The sequence below is a fragment of the Haemaphysalis longicornis genome, unplaced genomic scaffold (genome assembly GCF_048455015.1).
Source record: "Haemaphysalis longicornis isolate Haplotype H1 unplaced genomic scaffold, Haemaphysalis longicornis Haplotype H1 scaffold_10, whole genome shotgun sequence".
Lineage (NCBI taxonomy): Eukaryota > Metazoa > Arthropoda > Arachnida > Ixodida > Ixodidae > Haemaphysalis > Haemaphysalis longicornis.
In genome coordinates, this window is record NW_027526204.1 from 35,474,765 (window position 1) to 35,499,881 (window position 25,117).

Genomic DNA, 25,117 nt, shown 5'->3' on the forward strand with positions numbered 1-25,117 from the left:
CGCGAGATAGCCTGCCTGGGCAATGGGGACTGCCGTTGTGTTTGCTGAATTTCCAGAGGTTCTTCGGTCGAACGCTGACGAGAGGCTTTGCCGTAATGGGCAAAGTGGTGTTTATTTGATGGCTTGCGACCTGATATTTGTTTGATGGTGAGCTACGTTCAAAATAAAAAGCGTTGAAGTCAAAACTGATTTCCATGATTAATTACATCTATAACTGTATTAAAAAGACAAAGCCTTTGCTCTCCAACGGGAAAGGTCAAGCGACAAAAGAAAAACAATCGATCAAAACGTTTTCCTCTAATAACATCACGATGAACGTTTTATGAAGGGGCTTGGATATTAGAAGTATTAGAAGTGATTTATCCCGCCATTATTATAGGTAAGCTAACACTAACTCCTTCATATTTACTTCATTATGCGTACTTAAAAAGCCGTGGTCCTAAAATGTGACCACAAATTTTCGACTTACAGTGACTAGCCAGATAGCAAGGCAGGCCCGTATTTGAAGCACGTTTGCGCTCTCTAAAAACAAACAAACAGCTCCCTACTTAAACTATAAACATAGGGTCAAGTGAAGGGACTATCCTGCATACAAAAGGCACTATGCAAGGCCCTATTGTAATAAGTTAAATGGTAGAAAAATCCGAAGGCTCTTCAATAGCGCATTTTCTGCAAGGAAAAAACGTGCAACCCACTTATCTCTTTAGAAATGAACCAACAACATAGAGCTTCCCGGCGGTTTTAAAGAATTAAGACACTGCCAAAGAGAAAACCGCAAACTCGGCGTTTGCCGTTTTTGGTGGTCATTTACGGAGTTGATTGCAAAGTCTGATTCTGTAAAGCTGGAATTTTTGCCACCGAATTCTCGGAAGATGCGGCCACAATATGTTCACAACGCATAATCATAGTCAAGCCCAAACCTTCCAAGAGAACATCCGACAAATCAAAGCTTGTCTTCATGTAGCCATCAATCAGATTCACTCGGTTACGCGTCAAACAACTTATTATTGCTTTCTTTTGGTGTATTGAAATGAAGTAGCGCTTTGAACATTGGCCTTCGCTGTCAAAGGTCGCACTGTGTGGTTTTACTGATAGCACCGTAAAACGCTAAAATATAGAAAAAAGACACAATTTCAGCAAGCCCCTTTAACACAAAGCCACCCAGCACAAAGTAAAAAAGCAGTAATCTGATAATAAACAGGTTTGGGTAAATACAAGGTATGATACCTGTACCGTATAATGGTGAAAAATGTGTTCTGCGGCTGTTAAAAAGGAAATGCATCTATCAGAGCAAAAAATACACATTTTGTTCAGTCACAATCATAACGGATAACCAAAGTGATGTCGTTAGTATTGCTACCAAGCAGAGCTGTAAGTCGTCGGAAAAAATTCTTCACACAAATACAAGGTTATTTACGCGTGATGTAATGCAGCTGAGGCTCTTTCGTACCACACCCTGAAATAAGCCTTATTCGTTTTTCTGCGTTACACCCACGAAGCCAACGTTCTGTTGTTATATTATGCCGCAACTTGTTTAACCCCTCAAATTTTATGCCACTCCCTTCGCGAGGTTTTCTCTTTGTAACACATATATTCACAGCGACAAACAAGCGGCGGGCGTGCTGCCTGAAGTGCATATCAACACAATACAGTAGAAATCTTAGCAGTGTGGTCGGTTATGTAAATCTGGATACCATTACATTGCATTGACAAAACACGCGCCGCATTTGCGCGTGGTGACGAAGGAGCAGGTCTGGTAATACCATGCATAAAGGAAGGAAATGGTGGCTTTTAATATTCCGTCAACAATAAGGGAGCCGTTCAAGGAAAAAATTGCACCAAGGATATGGAGACACGGGGAGAACAAATACGAGGAGGTGCGCGGACGGGAGCACTTTTTTAGCAGAACGCAAACTTTATCACAAAAACGCTGTATGGTCGAAATACATATCAACTCTAAAAGGTTGCATTCCACAAGGTATGCCGACATAAAAACATACAATGCCCATTCTTTGGCGTTTAAAAAACATCTGCGAAATTACGGACGAAAAGAAAATTTGCTAGGTTTCGGGAGCTGTCCCGTTATTTGGAAACGAACCTAAATATCGCAACACTAAGTGTTTTAAATGCAGAGCATTTCAGTAACTCACGATGTCACCCGCGTTGACGTCCGTAGTCCGCACCGCACCCCTCCCTACTATATAAAAAAAATACTATCCGGCGCCCGGTTTCGATCCCTCGACCCTGCGGGCGCAATGCAGTTTACATGGTGCTCTACCCACTGCGCCACAAAGCCGACACAAAGTGGGACGCAACGAACGCGCCTTATATCGTTGACTCATTCAAATTACTGCTGAAGAGCGCTCTGTCATCAGCAGTTGCCACAAGTGCAACAACATTAACGTAACGCTAACTACTTAATGTCGTGCACCCCCGGAAATGCTCTGCATTTGATCGTGCCCTAGCGAGGGGAATATTTCACTGCGTCTTCTCTCGGTCGTGGTTTGTTTAGATGCCGCAAGAATATGCGAGCGCGTTCGCATTATTTCGTCGAAACTTCTGACATTTTTAGGCTCCTTTTCGTTTAAGGTATGCAATAGGTATTTTCGGTAATCGAAATGAGATAAGCTAAGTTTTAGCGCATTGCTGCGGTACAAATTTAGTGGGTGAAAGTTCTCCTCAAGCCACCACACTTTCATGCAGTTTTTAGCATTGAATAGGAGATAACATTGTTCTCTGCTCAAATGACATTCTGCTTCGGCTGTCATCTCAAGCGCAAGATTCTCTACTTCTACCATTCCAGCCGCGGGAAATAAGGTAAGGAGTTAACTATTTCTGAAGTGCACTACCGTAGGGACATTTCGGTTGTTGAAGGGATGAGAGATAACCGTGTCTTCCTCTATTATGGCATTGCGCTTTATCCGACTTCTCAGGAAGGCGATCAGACTGAAACATGCGTCCTCCAATAGCTATGTCATGTTATTTATTTCTCCAGTTTACTTGCCACTTCAAATCAGGCATCTAATCTTTGAAGGACAAAAAATGCACAAACCTAGATTATGGTATGATCCCGAGTAGAAGCTTTTCTCGCCAGAATAGCGGAATTGCTTTGATTTTCGATAGCGCAACCTTGAGCAACCAAATTGCCAAAAACGCGTTTAACAGTCTATGTACGCTGAACTTGAACACATTTTTTCACAGCAGGTATAAAATTTTACAGAACTTCATATGATTCGACTGAAGTAAAATACATTATTGTCCACCTCAGAACATCACCCCTAAACTGCGCCCCCAATAGGCATAATAGAATTTATTTATTTATTTATTTATACAGGTACCTACATCGCCCTCACGGGCATTATTGTAGGGGGGAAAACAAGCAAAGAAATACCGTACAGTCAATATAACAAAAAATGGTTGCGGGTAAAAAGCTGTATGGTTGAAACAACAACGTGTTCACTTACACTGTCATAAATAAGGCATCACATTGCAAATACAAAGCAAAAACGCAAAAAAAGAAGAGTGCTATCGGTTACACAGGGCAATAAAATAAAATAAAAAGCAATTAGTACGGAACGCATCAGAAATGTACGGTAGGGATTAGTTCAACAAAAAATTGTGCAAATTTCTAACAAAAGAGGAGGAAGGCGCAGAGACAATTTCCTTTGGCAAGCCGTTCCACTCATTCATATGCCTTGGAAAAAAGGCGTATTTGAATGCGTTGATCCTGGACGCGTATTCACGCAGTTTTAAAGAATGGTCAGTACGGGGTGACACATAGGTAGGTAGTCTTATATACTAATCCTTGTCGATGCCAGTTCTGTTCATGAATATGCTGTAAAATAGGGACAGTCGTAGGTATTTTCGCCGGTCAGCTAATAGAGGCCATTGTAATCCTGAACGAATGTCAGCTGATCTTACGGTGAAGTTATAATTGCTTGCCACAAAGTGTGCTGCTCGTGCCTGTACACGCTCTAGGCCTTCTATATTTGATTTTGTTGATGGGTCCCAGAAACTGCAAGCATATTCCAATATGGGACGCACATGGGATATGTATAGTGTTTCTTTCAAATTGATGCCTGTATAAAATAGCGCCTCAAAAAATTTAGCACGCGACTAGCCTTTAATTGTAAGTATTTAATATGAGCGTTCCAAGACAGGTTGGCAGAAAAAATGATCCCTAGATATTTATATTCTGATGCAACCGGCAAGCTAGCCCCGGCCATGACGTAATTTGAAATCCGAGGCTGTTTTTGTTCGTAAACCTCTCCAATTTACACTTCAACACATTTAATGTCATTCTCCATGAATCACACCAAGAAACTATATAGTTCAAGTCATTCTGCAATTGAACGGTGTCCGCTTCAGAGGTAATGTTATTGTAAATGCAGCAATCGTCAGCGTACAATCGAACACGGCTAGAGAGATTGTCACAGATATCATTTATAAAAATTAGAAAAAGCAGGGGCCCCAAAACTGACCCTTGCGGCAATCCTGACAATACACCGACGCTTGATGAGCACACACCGTCAAGAATCACGCACTGCTGTCTTTCAGAAATGTACGCTTCGATCCACATGAAAAGGGCATTAGGTATACCTAGACAACGAAGCTTTTGCAACAATAACACATGCGACACGGAATCAAATGCCTTCTGGAAATCCAGAAATATACAGTCAACCTGAAGGCCTCAGTTAATAGAAGCTGCAATGTCGTGCGTAAACTCGACCAATTGTGTATCGCACGAAAAACCCACCCTGAAACCGTGTTGCAATAGGGAAAAGTTAATACTTTGTAGATGATTCATTAGGTTGTGTAAATGATATGTTCGAGTGTCATGCAGCACACGCTTGTCAGAGAAATAGGTCTGTAGTTAAACTTTTTTGTTTTATCTCCGCTTTTACGTACTGGAGTTACGTTGGCATTTTTCCAATCAGCTGGTAAAACGCATTGTTCTTTTTGCACATGAGTGTTAAAAAAGGGGCTAAAGACACTGCGCAGTTTTTCAAGACGAAGTTGGATACACAATCAGGACCAGGAGCAGAGTGAACATTTATTTTTTCCAACAAGAGCACGACACCGCGTTCGGAAATTTCAATGTCGTTCATTTGCGGGAGCGCGCCAACATTTTGGCATACACTACGTGTGTGAACTGGCTGCGAGAACACAGACTAAAAGTATGTATTGAAACTCTCAGCTTTGGCTTCCGTGTTAGAATCGTAATTTAACCCGTCGATCGTGTCAGGAATAGTGGGTCTAGAATTACTTTTATTTTTCACGTATTTCCACACTTCCTTAGGGTGGGTTTTAAGTTTCTCGCCTAGATGGCAAAGGTACATTTCTTGTGCTCTGCGCATAGCTTTTGTCAACATTTTGCCTATCACCTTCATTCTGGAAAGCAACGCAGGATCAGGCATGCGGCAATACGTTCGATACAACCGATTCTTTCTATTTATCTTTGATTAGAGTTCCCTACTGAGCCATGGCTTATCATTGCGTCGCCTGGCCGAAATGATAGGCAGAGGAATGAAAGTTTGGGTCAAGGACAATATCTTTGTTTTGAAGAAATTCCACTGCGCATTCATGTCTAACGATGAACTATGCGATTGGAACTCAGGAAAAAATGCATCTAGTTCACGCGACAGTGATGGGTAGTCACCTTTTTCATAAGAAAACACTTTGCGGGGTGCCTCAGTGCGGCGGTTTTCAGCACTACAAGACATTTTAGTGATAACAACGTCATGGTCGCTGATACCAGGGACTGTGACAACAGAGGATACAAGATCCGGTTCAGTGCACAAAAATAAATCAAGAATGTTTGCGCTGTCACCACCAATTCGTGTTGGTGTTTCCACAAATTGAAATAATGAGTGGGCATTAATCATCTCCCTAAAAGCAGTATACAGGAAAGACGTTGTGTTTAACACGGGTTTAAAGGACTTCCATTCTACATCCGGGAAGTTAAAATCGCCTTCGAGAATTACGTGCGTTGTTTGCAAACTTAATAAAATGTTACTCAACTGAAAGAGAGCATGGGCAGTTCTTATACCGGGCGGCCTATAAAATGAGCCAATGGCAACGGAAGAACTGTTTTGTAGCAACATCTTACACCAGACAGTTTCGCACGAGTCGGCTTCGACGCTTATAGAATTACTAGCTATGCTATCATGAATTAGAACAAATACACCACCACCATGGCAATTACGGTCTTTCCTATATACGGTATAGCCAGAGGGAAACATTTCGCTGTCGCTAATTGTGTTGTCGAGCCATGATTCTGTACCAATGACTACGTGCGGATTTGTTGATTCTATCAACGAAGGGAACTCTATAGTTTTATTTTTGAGGATTCTGCAGTTTACTACAATACAGACGACATCGTGTTTGCCGGATGGTTTCTTTTTATGGTAAGCTGCATTTGTTAGTGGCTATCGAGTATCGCTGATCACGGTGTCGGTTTCAGCATTATATACAAAGGTTTCGTTGCCTATTTTCAGTTTAATTTTTCGCAACTTGTATTCTGCTTCACCGTCTTCGGCGAACTGAATCAGCTTCTTCCTTTCTAGTCGAACTTTACTGGAATAGTCCTCACATAACGCAAACTCGGTTCCTTTCAGCTTTGCGGCAACAGCAAGCACACGTTCTTTGTCTTTAAATGACAAAAACCTCAGAATTATGGGCCTTGCCTTTTCCGCTGTGTAGCGTCCTAGCCTCTGTGCTCTTTCAATGGCAGCAGCGCTGATTGCCACATTCAGTTTTTCGGAGCAAAAGGCAATCACTCGAGCCTCTGACTGAGCCCACGTTTCATTTACAGCATCTGCAAGGCCATAAACTATGAAATTGTTTCTTATAGATCTGCTATCTAGGTCCTCATACGAGTCCCGTAATTTGGCACAGGTATCCCTAAGGTTTTCATTTTGAGCGGGTAGTGGCGTTACGTCATCCTGTAAAGGCGACACGTTATCTTCCACGAGCTTGACCTTTTCTGCCAGTTGCGATAGCTTTTGTTCGAGTGCTTGTTGCTCGGCTCGAATTGAACAAATTTCCGAAAGAATTTCAGTGTGTTGCTGACAGACTGAAATCATCATGCAACAGTCTGTTGCATGATGACATCAAACATTTCTTTTTCTTGTTGGGGTGTCAGAGGGCCCGGGTTTTGTTCTACATCGCCAGACAGAAGCAGCAACATTCGAGCAACATGCACGCATGACAAAAATTTTGCACATAGCAGGAGAACATTTTGAACAATCGCAGTCGACAGCGAATTGGGATCTGGCACCAATTTTTTAAACGGCTTTCCGTTAACAAGGCGATAAGAATAACCAACCTGAAGAAAGAGGAGCCGTGAGTGACTGACCGCCTTACTGGTGCCTGATCCCAAGGTGGGTGGTTGCCCGATTCCTATGTGGGAGATGGCATCCGCGAGAGATTCAAGTGTAATATTTTGGGGACCGGGGTTCAATTCAACGTCTCCTGAGAGAATTAGCAAGAAATAAACATTGAGGACATTTGCAGAGACAGAGAACAGTGTGTTGAGCAAGGATTTGCGGCAGGACTCTAGTGTGTCGGAGGGGCACGACCCCGCGATCAAAAAGGGATCATTTGAACGCACGCAATAAGCAACGTGCTGGGGGTGACTGACCTGCGCCAAGAGATGGAGTGACATGACTGACTTCGTAGCGGTGTCGTGCCCCGTCCTGTTCCGGTGCAGTGGCTCCTTAAATAGGCTTGGTTGACCATGGCCGGTAATTGTTCGCGGGAGCCGGAGGGGTGAGCCGGCGTCGAGGGGGAGAGCTTGTTGCTGGGCAGGACGCTCTTTCTGGTCGATGGGCGGGTTATGGAATGTTGTCGAGTTGCAGCCTGCAGCCAGGGAGGCGTCGCGGGGCATCGGGGAAGACATTAGGCACCCGAGCAGGACAACCTGCTCCAAGAGATGGAGTGACATGACTGACTTCGTGCCGGTGTCGTGCCCCCCAATTGCACATGTTAGAAATTTGAGCTGTAAAAAGGTTCTTGTAAACTAAAATAAAACTTCAAAAATGAGCAAAACATTGTATTAATAATATATTGCAACTGTAATAAATATTGTCACAATGATGCACCAGTATGCAAAAGCAACAGCACATTTTCGGGGTACTTTTTGAGTTATATTTGTTTCCGTTCCCGTGACACTAGCACGTCCATTAGTGACGACGAAATTGCCTCTTTTTTTGTGTAGTATTTGTCACCCTCAAGCTTGAAAATACTAAAGTGAACCCCATTTAACAAGACAAGGCCACCGACCTTTAGAACTTCCTATGTGCTTCACAATCTTTTGAATGACCTGAAAATTGCGTAAATTGGAAATTTGATATTATTCGTAGTACACAATTTTTCCAGAATTCATGAAGCAATAAATATACATTTCAACACATGGCGTGTCGCTTTTTGTAATAAGTAACTTTTTCTAAAAAAATCGTGGTTATTGATTCGAGAAGAGCAATAACGAAAATGAACGGCAAGGTTACACCGATGCAAAATAATAGGACACGTTGAGTTATTCCTTTACGTATTGTCGTTTGCAACTTTCCAGTATAGTATGTGAATACAATTAGCTGATGGAGCTGAATGAGAATTGTCTTGAATTTAAAACTTATCTTGGCTTCCAAAAATGCACTGACATGCTTTGCCAGTATTATGGCCTAAGAGAGTTGAAGTAGCAAGTCTGCAAAAAGCTTTGGTCACCTCAACATAAAATAAAACGGGTGAGGGAAGACGCGAGGCTACACTTGTAAGTTTGGCACGATATAAATCATTCTAGTCATATTTAATTATCTGCTATTATGTGCGCACTGTGAAAATCAAAGGAAAAAACTAAATGATGTACCAAACCTTTGTCCACCTAACTTAAAATATACAACATAGAGTCTCTGCAAAGCTGATCAACATTTAGTGATATGCACCTTTTTATTTATGCAGTGCTTTTTTCAGGTTAGCAGAAATGTAGTATTTTCTGTCAAATGTTCATTGTTGTGGCCCTTCTAAGCTATTTACTGCATTAGCACTATGAAACACTGACCATGCTATTTTTTCAATGTGTTTAAACAGTCAGGCGTTTTGCCAGTGCTGCCTTAGGGGGATTACATTTCTATGGCTCAAGCGACCCTTGATAGCCATGTTGTGGTAACTTTTCCCACAATTGTGACCACCTACATTTCTTGAAATCGCAGCGAAGAATGTGTAGAAATAGACTTTCAAACGCGAAAATATTTCCTAGCCTACAGCAATAAACACTTTTCCTTGCCGTCCGGCTTGTCTGTCTGTCTGTCTGTCGGCCAGTTCGTTAAATGTAAACAACTTAAAAAGCAAGTATTTTGATGGAAATCTTTTCCTAAAAAACCTCATATCGCATGCTCATCATAGTATACTTCGCAGTTAATCGCTCTGTTCAGCACATAAAACCTTCGATGTATTTGGGGCTGAGCAGGAATCCTTAATCTACACTGGCAAAGTGAAGAGTTAACTCTGTAAGTTTCAGCTTGAGGTGGCACACCAAGTTAAGAGTGCCAAAATATAGCGGATGACATGAGGGCAGTGCAAACTAAGGAAACGTTTATTGAATTGAGTGGGTTTACACCCCGTTTGTCATGGGGGGAGCGAGACGAGAGAAGGCCAAAAAACTTGAGCAGGCGGAGAGGAGAGGCAGTAACTGGGAAGAGGCGGTAGAAAACTACCGTCTTGCGGCAAGATTTGCAGCGGACCGAGCAAAAACATGGACATTTTTTGTATTTGCCGCATGGACAATGGGCCATCTGAGCCAGAAGTTCCACCGCCAGCCCTTGAACCATGGGCCTCTACCGCTTGTACTCCCAGGAGTGGTAAATTTCTCGATGCAACCTCTTCTGCCTAATTTCTTCAAATGCTAACGCAGCATTGTCCCCTCCGCCGTCACATACAAACGCGCTCTTTTCTGCTACATGGTACGCGCTCTGTTCTGCAAAAGAACAAATATGAGCATGGTGAGGTCCTAGATTAAAACTAACACGTTAAATCCATAGGTTCAGTAAACCTATAAATGTCACCGGTAGGTTTCCCCACGCCACCTTTGCATACCCATTGGCGTATATCATGAGGAAACAAAAACGCGCATTTACAAACGAGGAATACCTACGTAAAATTACAGATGCTGGCTTTTTTAGCATTTTGTATACACTCCGTTTACACCGCATAAGCGTGATTGGCGTGAGGTTTCGAGGTCGAGTGTGTTGACTGGCTTCGGAAAAAAAATATAACTTCAGCTTTTTTCAAGGTAGCCGATGTAATACGCAACTCCAAGTACCCTTGGTGATTTTTTTAGAAGCTGGAAAATTGTCAATTCTCACAGGTTAATTTGGCGGCTTGCGCAAATAGAGATTGTCCCGGAAGGTGCCGTATTTTTTGGTAGCCTTATCCCAGTTCCCTTTCGGGAGCGTTTTCCCTTGTTCCCTACTATCTAGTCGTTCAGTGTCCACTCTCTTACCCAGATTAACGACCAGTTGTCATTTCGTCTCTCCAAATGACTACTTCAAGCACATTTGTTTTGCTCACTTTTAACTATGGTGTCATCTATTCGAGTTAGTTTCCTGATCAAAAAAGCTTGTTCCCTGTCCCTAAGTGTTAATTCTGACCTTATTCGTTCGATGGAACCTTCTGCCCATCTGAGTTTGCCTTCAAGTTGTTTATTTAGATGTCCATATTCTGCTCCATATGACACCGGATGCGGGCAGTATTGATTGCATATTCTTCTTTTTGGTGATACGGGTCGCTTGCTTTTTCTTATATGGGAGTAAGTTCCGAGCGCACTCAAGCCCATGTCTCTTCTGGGCTGTACTCTGTCTCATAGTTGGTGTCCGAGAAGGTATGTTTTCCCAATTTTCGCAGTGTTTTGTTACGTACGCTGAAGGGGAAGTTTTCGGGTTGTTGTTCACCATTACTTTATATCAATTGAAACTTTACCAGCTGGGCTGCTTAGCAAATCGTGATTGTTTGTGTCCGCAATTAAAAATACCAAGAAATCGCTTAGTGCCCGCACGTGAGCGCAGGTCTTGTGGCAACGGCTCGGCAGGAAAAAAAACCAACAAAATGCTTAGCGCTCGTGCGTTCGTGCTTCGCGACGACCATCCATAGTTCCCCGAGGACATCATTCCTGTGCAGCGTTCCCTGTCGTTGCAGCGTTCCCTGTGCATCGTTGCCTGTCCAGCGTTCCCTGCGTGAAGCCACGCATTTCCTTTTTAGAGGTGTTGGGAAAGAGTGCGGCGACCACCCGGCAGTTCGAAAATTGAAGAAAATGCTAGCGGTCGTGTGTAGATGCCTCGCCGCGACCGCTCAACGTCCGGCGCACGTTGGTCAAGGCAAGCATACCGGCTTAGGAAGACTAGGCACGATTCGACACAAAATTCCAGCGTTCGGCGTAATCATGGAAACACTTGCACGGTATGAGTAAGACATGTCATAGTGTACGCCTCTCCCAGGTGATGTTCTATGATTATCCTTTCCCTAAAAAATGAAAGAAGGTCACACTTATACCCATAATTGTGGGGCAATCAGTTTTGCGGCAGCGAAGAAGGAGCAAATCGGCTGCAATCATGAACATAAACCATCGCGGTGTTCGTGAAGGGTGCGCACAGCTTCGCTACCTTCAAGCCTTACGCTATAGTGTGAGCTTCTTCATTTTTATGTTTAACCCCACAGCCATGATTTCTGATTGTAGATCCTCAAGCACTTGTTCTTGTGTTTTGCAGACTTACTTAGCAAGAATATGTTGTCTGCCAACCTGAAATGCCTAATCTTTTGCCGTTTATTCATAGCCGTTTAGTTTTCGCGAGATAGTGTATCCCGGCCGTACACCTTTTCGAGCAGGGAGTTTGTTACTTTGCTTGGGAAGGATTATTCTACTATCTTTGCCGTAAATTTCTTACATATGTCATCGAGAAGGCTGATGTAGGTCTCCTCTATTCTCTGATCTTTTATTGATTGTAGCACGGCGGCTATGTTGGCCAAAGTTCACACTCTCTCATAGTTTACAAATGCCAATAAATCACTTTTGTGAATTCTGACAATTTTTCTATGCATTGATTGACGACATCAATGCGGTCCGTTGTTGAGTGCCTTTTCCTGAACCCACTCCGCTCTCTGGGTTGACGGGAATCCACGCTGTCACTACGCGGGTAACTGCTACTTTGGGAAAAGCTTGCATAGAACTGAGAGTAGTTTAATGGATCTGGAATTCCTTTTTCGAGTGGTGTCTCTTTTCTTTTGAATTAAGATTTTGTTCGGTGCAGGGTATCGGTCGGGAACCAAATAGAACCAAAAACTAAAACCCGACCGGTATTTTTTCAGAAACTGAACCCTATTACAAACTGGTATGTATTTAAAACGCTGATGCTGTACCAGAAGTGAACCGGAAACATAAATAATGGTTTTTGGTTCACGACGAAACAGTTCGACCATTCGTTGCTGAATTTGCGCGGTCTGAGCCATTTGTGGAGTTTTTCTTTTTACGTACAATCAGCTTCGTGATCGCCCTAAGGTCCTTTAGAACACTATCGACGCCCTCCCTATTACGTCAGCAAAGAAACCCACACTATTTTCAAATTATTGAACTTGCTTCTTGTCGCGCGCAGAATGCACCATTCTTGGTCACTTACATGCTATACAACACATATGCCTTCCGCATCCAGATACACATCTCACTGCGACTATAAAAGCATCGTATATCAACATAAAATATAGATTAAGGTAACGGAAGGATAGATTTTTGACTTTCTTTATTATTTCAATGTTATTCATAACAAAAAAACAAAATTTTAGGATTTAAATGTTGTTAACTTGTTTTACTTCGTTGGCTGGGCAATGGTGTGTTGTTTATTGGCCCGCCTATATAATAAAAGAAGAAAAGTACTTTTATCAAAAAAGGGGCAGGGGATGGTAGGGTATTGCTAACGGGACGTGACGGGAAAACCATGCCTTCGTGCACTTCCCAGCGCGTTAATCAAGGCCCGAACTTCTGTCGACGGGTCGGTTCTGAGTATCGCGGCCTCCCATTGTTTTCAATTGCGTTATTGCAGACCCCATGCATAGGGAACCCCGGGACAGCCATACACTATATTGTTAGGCGGCGGCAGGACAGATGACACAAACGATGGTTCATGTTTGACGCTGTATGATCAAGGAGTGGGCTATGGACCAATTTACAAGAGGCCATGATAGCATTAGCCAGGTTGCGTACTGCTCACCTCTTCGTCGCTGCCGTTGGTGGATGAGCACATATATCGGGCTGCCAGACAGTTGGTTTTTTTTTATTGTCGTCACAGCATGAACTTAATGTGCTCATTCGGCTTCACATAGGGATCATTAGGGTCGGTAATTAACCTTGTACATTTCAGGATTTCACGAGCCGACGCAACGCAGGCTACGAGGCGCACCGTAGTGAAGGGCTCCGAATTAATTTCGGAGCCCTTTCGAAATAATTTCGGTGGTCAATTAATTTGACCACCTCCAAATATTGAACGTGTGCCGAAATATCGTGCACATGGGCGTTTTTGCTTCTCGCCTCTATCAGAAAATTAGCCGCCGCGGCCACGAAATAAGCTCGTTAACGTCCTGGATTAATCTACGGCAATTTACAGGTGGTATAGCTTTTTTTGAACCTGCCAGTCGGAGCCACTCACTTTTGGTGACTGGCTCCGCTTATTTAACGTTCGGCTTAAAGCAACACGCAAAGTAAGCAACAAACCGACATTCCTAAATTTAATAGTGCGTTCATTTTTAACCTATTGTCACCGTACTCTCTGCCTAATAAATTTAATTGAGGCATACACAAGGCATAACTCCGCTACAGGCAACTTTGATGAGCAGTCACTAACAACTAGAGAATTGACCCTAGACTTAGAAGATTACAGTTGTTGTGAATAAGGTGACACGAAATTTTGTGCACTTGCTTTCTTTGGTTATATTAGCTGGAGTGGCCGCGCAACTCGTTGTCAATTTACTTTCCATTTATTTTTTGTGCGTATGTGCTAGGTAAGCAAATAGAGATCATTAGGCCGTAACTAAATTTTTGAGCAATAACAGCTTGTCTACTGTCAACAGCCCACTTGACGGTGGCAACGTTCAACGCATGGACTCTGTCTAGGGAGGAAAGATTAGCTGTAGTACTCGAAGAGCTCTGGGGCACTAGGTCGGATATTATACAGGTAAGTAAAGTTAGAACGACAGGAGAAAGGTTCAGAGAGCTCAGTAGTGGGCATGTTGATACGAACAGACAATGCAGAGGACAATGCAGCGTGGCTTTGTACTCCCACCCTCCGACGACGAAGAAGCTATTGCGGGGGCGCGAAGCTTGGCCGCCATTTAAATAAGGTGGAAATACAAGGTTCGACTGTCTCGTCGTTCACGTCGTTTGTCCTGCCACCATGTAACATTTTACTGGAGTGCGCCGTTGGTTCATTCTAACCGTCGTCATCGCTTCGCAACGTCTTGGCACACGCGCACTCGTCGAGGGTAAGGGGGCCGTGCCGGACAGCCCCACGTCCCTCTCCCCATATCCCCAGCCCATGAACAGCACATCCACTTAACTTAACTTCACTTTATTTCCTTAAAGACCCCACAGGAGGGTTTTACATAAGGGGTGGGTTGTTCAACATAGATGCAGAAGCCACATGTTAACATTGCAGATGCATAGACACACTTTGAATAAAACGTGATAGACAGGTGATTGAAACTATATCGTGGGGAAGGTCATTCCATTCTTTGGCGGCGCGGCAGAGAAATGATGCAGAAAATGTTGAGGTGCCAGATCAGGGTCGGAAGACTTGAAGTGGATGGCCAGTGCAGGGGGAAATGCGTGCGGTGGGAGCGATGTAAGGTGGTTGGCTGAGTGAGCTGTGGTACAACTTGTGGTACAGTGACAAAGTAGCAATTCTGCGTCGAACGGAAAGACTTGATAGGCCGGATTCGTTTTTTAGGGATCAAAAACTGACATTGTAAGAATAAGAAGAATGAATGAAGCGAGCGGCGCGATTTTGCACTGCTTTGATGGCGTTGATCAAATAAACTTGGTGAGGGCTCCAGATGGGTGATGGGTATTCTAGTTTGGACCGGATTAGCGACTGGTAGGCCACAAGACGGACGTGATACGGTGAGTGACGTAGGTGACGTTTTAGAAATCCTAGTGATCGGTTGGCTGATGAAATCATGTTAGTGATATGCGTTCGCCTGGAAAGATCAGGGGTTAATGTTACACCAAGATACTTATAGGATACGGCTGTTTCGACCGGTAGGTCAATAATTTCGTAGGAAAATCGGAGTGGAGTTTTGCGGCGGTGGAAGGAAACTAATTTGCATTTGTTAGGAGTAAGGGTCATAAGCCAAAGGTCACACCAGTTTAACAGTTCATTAAGGTCATTCTGTAGTGCTGCTTTATCAAATGTGTTGGTTATTTTGCGGCAGATAACACAATCATCTGCGAACATGCGAAGGTTGCAGGATAAATTGTTAGGCAAGTCATTAATGTAGATTAGGAACAAAAGCGGGCCAAGGACAGAGCCCTGCGGCACTCCAGACTTAACGGGAAGAGAGTGAGATTTGACGTTGTTAACGAAAACAAACTGAGAGCGGTTAGTCAGAAATTGAGTAATCCAATTAGGAAGCTCAGTTGGTAGATTTAATTGAGAAAGTTTTTTTAGTAGGCGCTGGTGTGGAACTTTTTCGAAAGCTTTAGTGGAATAAAAAAAAGAGCATCAGTTTGGAGGTTACCATCGAGGTTAGCATGCAGGTCGTGAAGGAAAAGGGCTAGTTGGGTTTCGCATGACCGACCTTTTCGAAATCCGTGTTGAGAGGAATGAAAGAAATTGTTAGAATCAAGGAAATGCATGATATGAGTGTATATGACATGTTCCATGAGTTTGCAACAAACACTGGTTAATGATATGGGGCGATAATTTAACGGGCAGTCTCTTTTACCTGTCTTGTGAACCAGAATGACCTTCCCACACTTCCAGTCGAAAGGCAGGATACCTGAGGAAAGCGACTGGGAGAACAGCAAAAGTAAAAACTCGGCTGATATGTGCTTAGTGTTCTTTAACAGCTTGGAAGTAATTTCATCGGTACCCGCCGAGGATGACAGTTTCATTTTTTCTATTAAAGACAGGATACCATTGAAACCTATGTTAAAGGGTGGCATTTCAGGCAGAATAACAGGGACTAGTTCTGTTTCAACGGGGTTAGATTCATTCGTAAACACAGACGAAAAGGCGGCATTGAATATATTGGCACATTCTGAACAACTTGATTCTTGACCAGAATCATTAGTAAGGGCGATGGGGGGCGTGTTATGTGGGTTTAGTATTTGCCAGAAACGCTTCGGTGAATCAGTAAGTATTTTCGGTAGTTCCGTATGAAAGAATGAGTGCTTGGCGTTGCGCACTTCACTAGAATATGCTTTCTCGGCAACCTTGTATTTTTCCCATGCAGAGTCAGTGTTTTTATTCTTCGCAGCCCGAAAGAGGCGTTTCTTCTTATTTTCAAGCCTTTTTAATGTTTTAGTAAACCATGGTTTTTGGCGGGTGGGACGGAAAGTTATTTTAGGGATAAATTGATCAGCCAGCTTGTTTAATTTGTTTTTGAAGATTAACCAGTTATCGTTAATGGGTCGCTCCCAAAAACCACCTCGAAACGTCGGAAGAAAGGCTTCAAATTCACGCGTGATGGCCCCGTAGTTACCCTTGTCATATAGCCTAATAGTTTTACTGCAGGCTTGGCGCATTTGTGGAACGAAGTTAAAATTAGCGTGAATGACCTTATGGTCACTTATTTCATCAATATATGTTACAGAAGACATGCTCTCAGGATTAGTTGTTAAGATTAAGTGAAGAATGTTAGCGGTATCTTCAGTAACACGTGCAGGTTTTGTTATCAGCTGAGTGAGATTAAAGTTGAGGCAAACATCAAGGAAATCGTTGGCTTCTTTTGCATTGGGTGCAGATGAAGTTAGGTTAAGCCAATCAATGTTACGAAAATTGAAGTCCCCCAGGAGGAGGACGCGAGCATTTGGGTATTTGGCCGTAAGTTCGGCTAAAATACCATTAAGCTGGCGCGCGAAATCCGGACTACTTTTGGGAGGCCTATAACAAAGACCTAATAGTATGGACTGTGGTACGGAGCGAAAGAGTAACCACAATATTTCGAGATCCGAGGCAATGTTTATAAGGGAGCATGAAAGTTGTTCGTTTGTAGCAATCAGGACGCCGCCGCCACGGGTGCCGGGACGATCTTTTCGAAAAAGATTAAAGTCAGGCAAGTCGGTCAAAATTTCGCTGTCGGTGACGTCAGAGGTCAACCACGTTTCAGTTAGTATGAGTAGGCTACGACTAGATGAAGATACAAGGTCGGACACGTGGTCACGTTTGGAAAGATAGCAACGTATGTTGGTGAAAATGACCGAAAAAGAAAGATTAGCTTTGTGACCAAAAACGGAACCATTAGAAGATCTGGGGCGTGAAGGCAATTGCTACGAGCTTTCTTCTACATTATCAGTTGCCTCGTTAAATACGTATCGTTTGGAGCCCATAAAAAGGGTCTTATACCGTAAAAGGAAGGGACCTGATTTTTCTTTAGCAAAAGTAAGAAGATGCTTCCGTGCGTTCCTGACCCGATGCGAGAAATCCTCCCCGATGCTAAAACCGGTGTTCTTAAGCTGGGGACCATAAGCAAGGACAGCTTCCTTGGTTTTGAAGGATGTAAACTGCACAATAATAGGCCGACACCGGTCTCGCGAGTGGCGGCCAAGACGGTGGGCACGCTCGACATCCTTGGATTCGACAGTTATTTTTAGGTGGTCCCTGCAAAACCCAGTAATACGCTCCTCAGACTCCGCATACGTTTCCGATGGCTTGTCATCCGCTATGCCGTAAAAGAACAAGTTGTTCCGTCTGGAACGATTCTCCGATATCGTCCAGTCGAGCCTCTAGTACAGAGACGTGGGTAGCTGTCTGGGAGGTGGCGGTGGCCATGGCGTCAAGATCGGTTCGGAGTGTGTCGACACTACTGTAGTGGGATTCTAGACTGTCGATTCTCTTGCCTAGTTCAGAAATGGCTTTATCAGTGGTAGATAGCTGGCTTTTTAGGAGTTGTACATCGCCAATGAGCTGGGACGGACCGGAAGAAAGGATTTTAAGTTCAGTCATTATTTCCTCTAGGGTGGTTAGACCAGGGTTAGTTTCAATATCTCCACCCAACAGTAACAGCAGAGAGAACACAATGTTCATACAATCAGAAATATTGCAAACACAGCACTGGGGGCTTGGTAGCTGAACAAGGCATCGGTTGCTTGTTTTTTTAACAAAGATACTGTGTTGATTACTGACCTGCATCATAAACAGAAGTGGATTAGACTGCGTCGTGGCACAGCCACCGAGCCCACAGAGCGCGGCCGGCTGGTGGGGGGGATTTATACGCTGTGCGCTTGCTGAAGTCGATGACGGTGTAGCTGTTACAGCTCTTTCGAGCGTCCAGTTTCCGGGATGCAGCGTCGATAGGGCAGTAGTGGCCAATTCTGGAAGTTGGCGCCAGTCATCTGCGTTCACGGGCCTTGGCGGGAGAGGGTTGCTCGCATCGATTCATGATACCGGGCCCAGAAGAACGGGTACCAGCACGCAGAAGATAGCGCGTACGAAATCCTGCATCATGAACAGAAGTGGATTAGACTGCGTCGTGGCACACCCACCGAGCCCACAGAGCGCGGCCGGCTGGTGGGGGGGGATTTATACGCTGTGCGCTTGCTGAAGTCGATTACGGTGTAGCTGTTAGTGCTCTTTCGAGCGTCCAGTTTCCGGGCTGCAGCGTCGATAGGGCAGTACTGGCCAATTCTAGAATTTGGCGCCAGTCATCTGCGTTGACGGGCCTTGGCGGGAGAGGGTTGCTCGCATCGATGCATAATACCGGGCCCAGAAGAACGGGTACCAGCACGCAGAAGTTAGCGCGTACGAAATCCTGCATCATGAACAGAAGTGGATGAGACTGCGTCGTGGCACAGCCACCGAGCCCACAGGCCTACCGTTACCGGACGAGATGAGGCGTAACCAACACAAGATTCCATGTCCCGAGCCCAGTGTTCCGGCTACCTCAGACATTTCGTCTGTGCCTTGACGAGATCATGTCGCAGGACTACGCATCACCGACGACATCATTTTATGTGGTGGCAAGGACTTCACTGTACATTGCTCTATCATCTGTCGTCCTCACCACATAAAGTACTAATGCGGAGTCGACCGGGATGCTCGTTTTCTACAGGGGGGCCATGTTTTTACTGTTTGGGGCCATGTTTGAGGCAAACCCTTAAAAATTTACACAAATCCGAAGCTGAAACTAACCAAAAGTCAACAAAAATACGCGAAATCCCATTTATAAAGCGTAAAGGTGTCATAAATTGATTATATGAGTGATAACAAATGTAATATTCAAATGTGAAAAACCGTTGAAAAAAAAAGTGGTAACGGGATTTGAACCCGGGTTCGGATGTTTGCTTCAAAGAAGCGGACCTTCTAAACTACGAGAGCAAGTGGCTCTGAGCGGTTAAATTGAGGGCCACAAGAACGTAGACATAGCAAGAAACATGCCCCTAGATGGCGCCAGGCGTGGCTTGGCTGTGTGACTAGGGAACGCCTATACGCGTCAAAAAGCGATCTTACTGTTCAAATAACTTTTGGCCAAATGTCATGTAACGTTATTTGTTGTTCCTAAATGTTTTTTGAACGTTATGAGCTTCTTTGCTCTAACGTCAGTTAAACTATAACACTAACATTAGTAAAATGTAAAAATATTTTCTGGTCATAGAAATACCGTTTGCCAAAATATTATTGTATTGTTTCGTATATCATCAATTAAGCCTAGAATGATATTCGAAACGTTGTTTTGACATTACACCAAACAAACAAAATCCACTTTTTATGTTCTGGTGCTATTTGGAATCCCCTTATTGTTGGTCATGGCTGAGCCAAGCACCGCCTAAACCGTGGGTGGGTGCAACCAACGTCGGCTCCGAGTCTGTGGTGTCGCCACTACTGTCACCTTGAATACCCAAGCAAAAAATACCAATAGACAAAACCAATAGCTGATGGGGTTATTGACACGAACAGCTATCGCTGTATCAGTCTATAAGTTATTTGTCTACCAACCTAGATCTATAGGAGTATTGGTAAAGTCCTGTATTGGCCAAATCTTGTAGGTGTTTAGGTACCTGTGGGGGTATTGGTACCTTAGCTTCGGCCTATAGGTGTATTGGTATCATGGGCTCACTGGAGCAGAAATTGGAATAACACCAAATGCATGCCAAGGCATTTAATTCCTTGCATCCATTTGGTCATGTTACACTTTCCTTTAGCCAGTTTCAAACCAAATGTGGTACCCCTAACCTTGAAATACAACAAAGACTCGAATGCTTTTCCGTGAATATTTCTGAATAAGAAATGATGTTAATAATGCCGTGAATACCAAAGCCGCGAGTAATTGTACATATTAATGACTGCGTCTAGCATTCCGCCCATTAGAAAGAAACCAGACTCTTTGGCAGCATGCCCACTAGACCCTAATGAACTACGGTGCGTGAGTACGCTGAAGTGGATGGAACAGTCGGAAAGCTAAATATTCTGCTTCAATTCCATCTGAATGAAACATTACCCACGGAACTTCGTTTCATCTGTACAAACCGCTATACGCATTTGTCCTAAGTTCACACGTGGTTGCATCGATATGGCTTTTCCATAAAGGGAAGCGCAGCTTGTGGACCTGCTATGCTTTTATGACATTTATCATGAAAGAGAAACCTTCTACAGCTTTCTGTAGAAAAGAAATGTATTACACAAGTTAAAGTTGAAAATCCTAGCAGGGTAATTCGCGCACGTTCGTCACCTCGCCGTGTCTGAAGACAAGAATCCTTATACGAGCGGCCTCAAAGGTGTCTTTACGTTCTAGTGTCCACAGATGACGTTCTCCGAAATTTAAAATTAACAGATACAGTGTGCAGCACAAAATTACCCAAACATGGTGGCTTCCCTAGGAGATAAACGACCGTGCCGTGTCTCGAGCAAGAGCTATAGTGCCTAGAACTATATTTCTAGGCACTATTACCTGGGGGAAACCTCTCGTAGTGGACTACGTCAATCTAAACACCAGCGTACGGTACGAGCGCAACCCCTGTAGCCATGATTAAGGATTTATTCAAAGTGATCCTGAACACCACCCCTGCTATGATGAAATACATAGTGACCCTGCGCGAGGCTGAAGAGTTTTCCCAGCAGCTGCAGTTCCTACAGATGACACTTCGGACCACAAGCACACAGCAACAACGTAACCTGCAACAACGTAACAACGTAACCTATAGCAAATAAATCAAACCTGCACAACCAGATGCGATACGTTGGATTGTACAATGAAATATCAAGGGGATAGAGAAACGCTTACCAGGCCTGAAAAATGGCTGCGGCTTAGATCAGCCAACCTTCGGTGTGCAAAGCAAGAGATTGACTTAGTCTGGTTGAGCCTTGGTTTCGCTTAATTGCCCTTTGATGTAGCTGTATTACCGACCACGGCTCAGAGCTGTAAGGTCCCTTGTTACGCTAACAGAAGGCGGCATGGCTTGGGTTTCATTCACGGCGAACACGGCGTTCCCCTTCAACGGGCGCAAGAAAGGCGACGTAGCCCGAAACGACACAGCAGCACTTGCGTGGGAGGATAGCAGCTATAAGCTACCCGACTGAAAACGGCGCAGTTTGCGCAGCGCCGAAAGCGGGGCCGGCGAGTCACCTCATGCGCTTCAAGGGATGTGTCCCGGGGGTTGTGTTTGCGGTCAAAAGGTGAACTTCGCCTTTGCGGTGAAACCGCCGGGCGAGAGTAGTGAAGGTTTGCTTTAAAATACAGCTTCCTCTAATGCGGTATGACATCTTGCATATAGGCACGTGGTCACTGCCCAGGGGGAAAAGCGGAGCCAGCGACACCCACGCCTCCTTCCTCAGATATGTGCAAGACTGGGTCGGACACCGCGCACCAGCACGTTCGTAAGTAGGGCGCGCTACTTTCTCTCAGCACCCCGTGAATCCTATAAGAAGCCGATGTTGTGTTTAAAATAAATTGCTCTGTTCTAAATTAATTCTGCCAAACCATGCAAGGGAACAAACGGCGTATTTCCTTGGTTGAACTCGTGTATGCGATGGAATGTCGAAACAAATTGGCGTCACGCCCTGACGGGAAACGCCTGCGCGGGATAGCTCACGCGTCATCTGACTGGCCCTCGCAACTTTCCCATGAACTGCGTGTTTAGTTCAAAAGAAACTGCTTCATTTTTTAAGTTACCTAAGCAGGATGTTTGGTTTGCAAATATGATAGCAGCAGTTGCTCCTTGTTTCTGATATGTTTTCAGCAATTGGGTGACGTTAGCCGATCTATGTGCGTAAACTTTCCGAAGTACGTTGTTGACTGCAGAGATATTTAATGAACAATATAAACTTTACACAGTGGTTTGACGAGAATTTTGTGCTTGACATATGCAAATGTATGAAATTCATACTTGCTTGCGTGTATAGAAAGCAGCGGCGTAAATGAATGGAAAGCACCCTCGAATACCACGTCTCCAGAGGGGAATGTTCAATGCTGATTTTGAATTCATGACTTCGATTACGACAATGAAAATATACCATGGGTGTGTATCAGGAACACCATGTCATTCTATTTTTATGTCTCTTTGTTCGCTTCTCCGGAGCACCACACAGCCGACATCACCCTCTCAAGCCTCATGGATAGAGAACAATACATAGCTCTCTTCACGGTTTTCTAGTAAATTCGTATAGCTATGTGGGCATACAGATAGCAACTACATTATCTGTAGAAAACACACATTGAATATATTACAGCTTAAGCTAATATTGTATTGGGCTACCTTCGAAGAAATTTTATTCAGGCACCTGTTTCCTTGAAACTCTTACATTACAAAGCATTGGTACGTAGGGAATTAGAATATGCAGCTTATTTGTGGGACCGTGGTCATGACTCGCTTATCTACGAAATAAACCGAATGCAAAATCGGGCAGCGCGCTTCATCCTTTGTAATTACCATCGCACCTCGAGCGTCACATCAATAAAACACACACTAGCATTACCCCTACTGTCTCTTCACAGGGAAGTGTTTCGGCTGTGTCAATTTCATAAACTTTATTTCACCAATCCGTTACTCAGAAATAGATTATTGTCCTACCCAACCTAAGTTTCCACTCGCACTGATCATCGTCATAAAGTAGGTATTCCATCAGCGCACACCAAGTGTTTTAAGGACTAATTTGTGCCAAATACTTCTGTATGTTGGAATCGCTTTCCTCACGACAATGTTGGTATCAAAGATGCTGCTTTATTTAAAGTTGCTGTCACTAATTTTGTTTCTACGTAGCCTTTAGCTCAAACCTGTAGCAAGCGATGTTACTAGATTGCAATTTTTCCATTATGTTTTTTGATGCGTATGGTAGGCATGTATCTATGTACCCACTCCCTTCTGTAATGCCCTCGGGATTTCAGGATAATTGAATAAATAATTGAATAAATAAAGCGAAAAAAAGAAACTCTTTGCTGTCATCAGACATAAAATTGAATAAGTATTTACCATTTTGGGCACTGACAAAGCAAACTTACTTGTCCGAAATAAATCTCTTCAAAATCGTGCCGCTACTTGGGAATTTTGGATTATTCACGTCATCCAAGTGTCACGGCTCTCAAACGTCGCGCATCCTTACTAATCCTATCACATCGGCATAAACTATCAGATTTACCATTTTTTCATAATCTGTACCATCACTGGTCACTTCATGGTGATTTCTTTTCTTCGCCACCAACCATGTTACCCCCGCGTGACCATGGCCTAAAGATAACACATGTAAAATGTCCCAGGTGCAGGTATTTACAGTAGTTCAGACCTTGCATACTTGTTGATTAGAATGTCCCACGATATCACATTGCAACTGTAACCGATCCTACAAAATTCGAAAAAACTTTTACGCACTTACACTGCATGATAACTTTTTCTAAAAATAATTTCGTATGCTTGTATAGGAGTTTTTTTACATCACACTCACTTTTTTTACTTCTTTTGACTGTTAACATGCTTTTAGCCTCGTTTCTACTGTTTATTTGCATTTTACTCTGCCGTTATGCAATACACCACTAGTGAGGGCGTTTAGGGGTATCTTTGAATACATAAATAAAATATTAAATAAATAAAGAAATGAAACACCGAACAGAAAAGCAAGAAAACAAACAAATAAAATATTTAAATAAATAAATAAAGTAGATAACTGTGACCAATGCTTGTGGGCTTCGTATTATAGAACGAGCGTCCCGGCACATGTCTGCTGCCTGAAATTGTTTGAAATTTTTGTCGAGTGTTGATATCCAGGGACACACGAACAGGCAGGGACAAATAGAAAAAAATTTGGCATTGGAGTAGCCCGAGGCAGATTGCAGTGTTTGAAAGCTTTCTTTTTTTCTCATGGTGGGTGCACACAATCGTATTGATGATTGATTAATTTATTTTGTGGCTTAAACGATTCAGTTTGTGTACGTGTTTTATAAATGGGTGAGTTACCACACATCTGCTGGTACATACAGTTTGGGGAAATAAAATGACGCTGCTAGGCCTTAAAAGATGTGGATAGAAGTCTCGTTATATTCCGGTCGAGTGCATCCTCACTAAATCTGTTTGGCTTGCATCTAAGCAATATGATTCCGTTGTACTTCTTTGGTGAAGCTATGTACTCCTAAATTTTGTCATCGCCGAAACACCTGAGCAATATGTCCCAAGATATATTACACCATGTCACGCACAATAAACCGACAATGGTAAAAAACGGCAAACAATATTTCATGTACTTGTTTCCACGCATAGGCATTAGTCCGTCTTGTTGCTGTCTGCTCGCAAGCTGGAATTCTTAAAAATTACAGTTCCGCATTTATCTAAGTTATTAACGCAGTATTTCTGAGTTTCTACAACCTGTAGTACCAACGCACTGTTTCCTCCAAATAGAAATACGTGTATGCCGGAAGATTCGCGTAGACATTGATT

The 25,117-nt window shown here is 43.5% G+C and overlaps 1 pseudogene; it reads right to left on the reverse strand.

The window, feature by feature from the left end:
- Positions 1–17,527: 17,527 nt before the first annotated feature.
- Positions 17,528–18,701, reverse strand: LOC144157700 (uncharacterized; annotated as a pseudogene).
- Positions 18,702–25,117: the final 6,416 nt, after the last annotated feature.